Source organism: Mustela nigripes, chromosome 13 (assembly GCF_022355385.1).
Source record: "Mustela nigripes isolate SB6536 chromosome 13, MUSNIG.SB6536, whole genome shotgun sequence".
In the NCBI taxonomy this organism is placed as follows: Eukaryota; Metazoa; Chordata; class Mammalia; order Carnivora; family Mustelidae; genus Mustela; species Mustela nigripes.
The window spans coordinates 56269995-56276515 of record NC_081569.1 but is presented as its reverse complement, the minus strand read 5'-3'; positions in this window follow the sequence as shown (position 1 = coordinate 56276515).

Sequence of the window (6521 nt, the reverse complement as noted above, 5' to 3'; positions counted from 1 at the left end):
TATTAAATAATTCTACAGAAAAACAGCTTTCTAACTTTAGGATATGAAAGAATCTTTTATGCCAGACACAAAAAGCACAAGCCATAAAAGAAAATATTGATACATTAAACCACAATAAAATTTAAAAGTTATGTTCATCAAAACACGTTTCAAGTTAAATGGGAAAACAAGCCACAAATTGGAAGAAGATATTTGCAATACAGAACTCATAAAATCAATAATAAAAAGGCAAAAAACCTCAATAGAAAAGTGAGGGACATACACAAACAGGTATTTCACAGAAGTGGAAATGTGAGTAAAGAATAAGCATATAAGATGCTAAGCCTCATTAGTGATTCAGAAAATGTATGTTAAAAACTATAGTGAGGGCGCCTGGGTGGCTCAGTGGGTTAAGCCTCTGCCTTCGGCTCAGGTCATTGTCCCAGGGTCCTCAGATGAAGCCCCGAATCGGGCTCTCTGCTCGGTGGGGAGCCTGCTTTCCCTTCTCTCTGCCTGCCTCTCTGCCTACTTGTGATCTCTCTCTCTGTGTCAAGTAAATAAATAAAATCTTTAAAAATTATATAGTGAGATCTCTTTTTATGTTCATCAGATTGGAATGAAGGAGAAGGGGGGTTGAGAAGAAGAAGGGGAAGAGGGAGAGGAGGAGGCGAGGAAGGAGAGGAAGAAAAAGAAGAAGAGGAAGAGGAGGGGGAGGAGGAAGAGGAGGGGAGAGGAAGAAAAGGAAGAGGAAGAAGAAGACAATGACAAAATTGCCAATTGTCCAATTGAATCAATAGGATACTTTATATACAACTAGCAGGAGTATAAATTAAAACCGTCACTAAAGGTAATTCGTGTTATCTTGGTGTTGAACATTTGAATACCCAAAATTTGACAATTCACTCCTAGATTTATACTCTAAATCTAGAAAATTCTTCACCCATAAAGATCAAGAGACACATATGAGAATACTTACGGCAGAACTCTTTATAATAGTAACAACAACAAATATGGTACCAACTCAAAAAGGAAAAGATAAATAGTGTTATATTCACAATGGAAGCAGAAGTAAAAAGGAATGAACTATTGCTATACGCAAAAATATTAATTTTAAAAATGCAATGTTGGGAGCACCTGAGTGACTCAGTGAGTTGAGTATCCAACTTTTGATTTTGGCTCTGCTCAAGATCTCAGGGTTGTGAGATCAAGCCCTACATCATGCTCAGTGCTGGGCAGTAGCCTGCTTCATGGTTCTCTCTCACCCTTCCTTTGCTTCTCCCCTCTTACCCTTCTCTGGGGGGAGGGGAGATGCAATGTTGAATGAAAAAAGAATCCAGAAAGACTATATTTAGTGTAATACCATTTTTATTTTTTAAAAAAAAAGGCAAATGAAACAGTGTATTGTTTAAGAATATATGTATATATAAATATAGAGTTTGTAGATAGAAGTTAAGATGATATATTAATACGTATTAATAATATAGGCTGTGTGTTATATATGGTTTATATAGTTTATACACACATTATGTATATAGTTGAGAAATACATGCATATAAAAACTATTTTTAAAAAAATTCCGGTTGGTAGTTACCGCTAGAAGAAACAGCAGAAGGGTAAAAAGGAAAGAACCACATGATTATATGTGATGGTCTCTTTCTTTCTTTTTCTGTTAAAGATTTTATTTATTTATTTGAGAGAGAGAGTGAGCATGAGCAGAAGTAGTGGTAGAGGGAGAAGCAGACCCCCTGCTGAGCAGGGAGCCTGATGGGCGCCTCTTATCGGGGAACTCCAGAGTCATGACCTGAGTGAAGGCAGGTGTTCAACCAACTGAGCCACCCAGGCACTCCCCCCCCCCCACCCGTGATGGTCTGTTTCTTAAGTTGGGTGGCCCATTCATGAATGTTTCTTTTATTATTATGCTTTGTAACAGCCCAATATGTTACATATATACTTTTGTATGTAAGAAATATTTTGCTAAACCTAAAAGTAATAAGATAAGTGGCCATTCCTTTTTTTTTTTTTTTTAAGATTTTATTCATTTATTTGACAGGCAGATCACAGGTAGGCAGAGAGGCAGGCAGAGAAAGAGGAGGAAACAGGCTCCCCACTGAGCAGAGAGCCCAATGCGGGGCTTGATCCCAGGACCCCAGGATCATGACCCGAGCCGGAGGCAGAGGCTTTAACCCACTGAGCCACCCAGGCGCCCCGATAAGTGGCCATTCTTAAAAACAGAGTGATGTTATGACTGAGAGAAGGAAATAACAGAAAAAAAGAGAATATTAGAGCGTTCATGCAAAGAATCCTTGGTTTCAGTGAAGGAGAAAGTGAAGTTATCTGAAAATGAGATGGGTGAGAGTAGAGAGGGGCTTCTGGGTGGTTTGTAGAGAAAGGAGAAAAGGAGGAAAGGAAAGAAGAAGGAAGGGAAGAGAAAGGGATAGAGGAGGAGAGGAGAAAGTTGCTGCCCAAGGAAGGAGGAACCACAGAAAATGGATGGAAGAGGAACCTTAGCTTCAGGAGGCCAGTGTATGTATTCAGGACTTCCCCCTCGAAAGCTGAATACTCAGCCAGAGTATTATAAGCCCAATAAATATTTGTTTGAATGGTTGAATGAAAATAGGAATTAATGATTGAATTATTTCCATGATGTTGTCAGTATTACCGAATTACAGAATGCATGTGGGCGAAAATTTGTTGTTCTGGTTCTACATGAGTCCATATCATAGTACTATATTCTAAGGAATTACGAAGTTTTGACTTAATCTGGACTGCTAATCCAAAAGTCAGCCTTTATTTGAAAATTAATTCTGGTATACCCTAGGTGTCTTAGAAACATTATGATGCCTCCTGGTAAAACTTCCAATTATGTGTTCATAAATTTGTTTTTAACCTGTCAAGCATGCATTGCTCCTCCTGTATCATACCTATTCTATTCTTAGTGAAATCACTGGATTCCAAATCACAACAGCATGCTTTATTTCAGCAATAATTTAGCAGAGACAAATCCAGTGCTACATGGAAAGATGCTTATTATCTCCTGCACCTCTGCCTCTCGCTCATCTAGCCCTTTTTCCAACATCTATGACAAAAGGGTCTCCCTCCTCCTCCGTCTGTTTTGCTCAACAAGCTGCAGTAGAAAAAGCAGTGAACTGAGAACTGCCAGTCCAGAGACTTGGCCCCAGGATTGTTGCTATCTTGAGTTAATTAGACTTTGAATTTGTACCTTAACTGCTTCGGCCCTCCATTTCCTCATATATAAAACGAGGGGGTTGCAACAGATGATAGTTGTAAAAAAAAAAAAAAAAAAAAAGAAGAAGAAGAAAAATAACTAAAAGTTTTTATTAAGGTTTTACCATACGCAAGGAACCATGCTTTGTGCTTTATATACATTATCTCATTTAATTTTAATCCTTGAAACAAGTTTATAAGGTGTACCAGTCAAGGTCCAGCAGGAAACAGATGGTCCGTATCAAATTGAGTAATTTGAAGGAGTGCTTCATAAAGGAACTGTATTAAAAAGGTGTGAGCAGGGTGTTAGGAAACCATGAGGAATGGTGCAGTGCCCAAGGCTAGCAACGGAGAGGGAAGTGACTATATGAACCCAGAGAGCTCTGTGGAGAAGGCTGACCACAACAGAGACCTTGGAGTCAACCCTCAGACATCACTCTACCCATTCTGGGCAAACCCAACAGGTAGCCCCCTAACACTGCCCATACCTGCTTCCAGGACCGCAGAGTGGGTTAGTGAAAGTGAAGAGTAGATCTGGAGGGACCAACAGAAGATATCCACTAATATTCAGTATAGTTAGTCTGATTTATACATGAGATTACCAAGGGTCAAAGAGGTTAGTGACTCACTTACAGTTACACAATTGACACAGAACAGGACCAAGACTTGGCCTCTGCCTGTCAGACTCCAGAGCCTGGGGTCCTGACTGTTTCTCAGCCCAGGAGTCCTTTTTTATACTTCCAGAGTTAGAAACAGCCTCAGAAGTGATCTCATTCAACCATCTCCCTTAAAGATGCTTGAACGAGAAGTCTTTCCATTTAGGATTTGAGCAGAGACCTCAAGTCACCTGTGAAAAGCTAGTTCCTTCCTACTCCTATATTTATTGTTATACTCTGATGTGTAATTTTGACTTAGAACTCTGAGTGAGACACTGGTAGGGACAACGTTGTTAGATAGTCAGAGGATTGACTTTTTTATTATATATATGAAAAAATTTCTTCCTCTGACATGCTGTCAAAATCAAGCATAATTAAAGGATCTTCCTTTTCCAAAGAGTAATGGAGTGTATAGTGTAGGGAATGGAGAGGGGAATAAACTGATGATTGGATTTTCCTATTTCTCCTGCTGGAATTAGAATACAGCCCAAGACTATGCCAAGTGTTTGAGAAGACTGCGGAAACAGTGAGCAGAATGGAAGATTTTTAAATGAAGTGAAACCAAAAACTAGGATTAAGCATATTCTTCAGTATCCCTGTGAAGGCCCTTAAGATAAAAAAAGGAAAGGAAGTTCTTATACAGTGATTAGTCAGATTGTTAGTTATTCCTTGCATGAGAATTAAATTTGCTTAAGAGGGAAGACTATAGTAATTATCTGAGGTCAAGGGGCCCATCCCCAATCTGTCTGCTCCCTTGTCAAATAGAGATAAAAATTCCACTCAGGACTCTTAGTCCTGGGGAACTCTTCCTGCACAAGCATTTCCTGACCTACAAACAGGTTATTGTCCCAGAAAGTCAGTAATTCATTTGTTGGGAATATGAAACAAATCTTCTAGAAGCCAGGATGTTATAAAGTGTGACTCAGGGCTTGACCAGTCCTCAACGCCCATTTAAACCCAGAATCCAATTCAACTAGCATTGCAAATGTACTTCCTGGTATGAAGCAAGAAGGCAAGTGACAATACTGGGAACTTGGCCTGGCCCTATCCCAGGTCAAGTCCTGTACCTGGCCTGTTCTCAGTGCCTCTCAGAGGTCACAGCTCCAGCAATTTCAGCCCAAAGCAAGAATGGAAGTCTGAGTTTCACACAGGCTGGAGAGGTAGATCGGTCTGCTGTCTCTTACTAACAGGGCTTGAGAAGGCTGCTGTGGGTGAACAGTGAGCGTTCTGGCCTAGATGTGCCTCGCCTTGAATTCAAATATCTTTTAACTTATATATATATATATGTATATTATGTATTTATGTATGTATTTATTTATTTTAACACCAGAGTAGGTGATCTATCCTTTATTTCACCTGTTAAAGTAGAATGGTTACATTTTTGTTTTGATCACTTGACAAACTTCCCAATTTTAGGAGACCATCTGCCCACACGTAATGAGGTGCTGTGAGTGAAGAAAAGGGGCATTTTAGTTACTTTTCAAAAGCCATCACCATGGCCTTGAGAGACTACTTTTAGGGAAAAAAAGTTCAATTTAGGACTTTGTGGGGTTTTTTGTTTTTTTAAAGATTTCTTTTTTTTTTTTTTAAGATTTTATTTATTTGTCAGAGAGAGAGAGAGAGCGAGCACAGGCAGACAGAATGGCAGGCAGAGACAGAGGGAGAAGCAGGCTCCCTGCCGAGCAAGGAGCCTGATGTGGGACTCGATCCCAGCACGCTGGGATCATGACTTGAGCTAAAGGCAGCTGCCCAGGCGTCCCTAGGACTTTGTTTTAACTAGCTGGTTAGTCATAAGAAGTCTCAAAAAAAAAAAAAAAATTTCGTTCTCTCTCACAAAAACATAAAAACTTCAAAAAAAAAAAAAAAAAAAAGGAAAGAAAAGTAATTTTCCTGCCACTTGAACCTTAGCTGTGCAGGTTTTTAGATTGTTAGATAATCAGCAGCAGCTCAGCAGCAGCTTCTTCAGAATCTGGTAGTGAATGAAAACGGGGTTAGGACAGAATGAGGCGAAAGAGATTCCAGTGAGCCCTGCTGAACCAGGCAGGACTAAGAGTTCCCTCTTTTCAAATAAGAACTGAGTATAGAAAAGTCAACTTCTACTTGATGAGAGATTGGGAGGTGAAATGGGCTCATATGTAGGCCTTCCAAAGATAAACAACTGTGAACTTACCTTAAATTCCCTTTTAAATTAACTTTGATTTAGTAAATTTCCTGGTAACTTCTCCAGACTGGGGAAATAGAAATATGCGAAAAGTGGCATCTCATAAACCTCTCTTTTAGGATAAATGAGTGTTGTGGGGGAGATGGGGAAGGAACAAGGTAAGAGGTGACGGAGCAAAAATGAGAGAAGGAAGGAAAAACGGAAAGGAAGTAAGAAAGAAAGAGAGAGCATTCTGCCAGTTGACTTCATTTCCACACGATTCCACCCACTCTGAGCTTCTGTTGTTGCTTTGTTTATGCAAAGTTAGCGGGGCTAAGACAGAGTGAAGGGCTGAGAGATCCACACTGAAGAAGGCAAAAATAATTTTTCAAATGTAAATGAAACACACACACACACGTTTGGACCTGGGCAATCCCAGCCTGCAGACTGAAATGAAAACACACTGAGGCGGGGTAGGTGGGAGGCCCGGCGGCAGCGGGGGGGGGGGGGGGGGGGGGGGG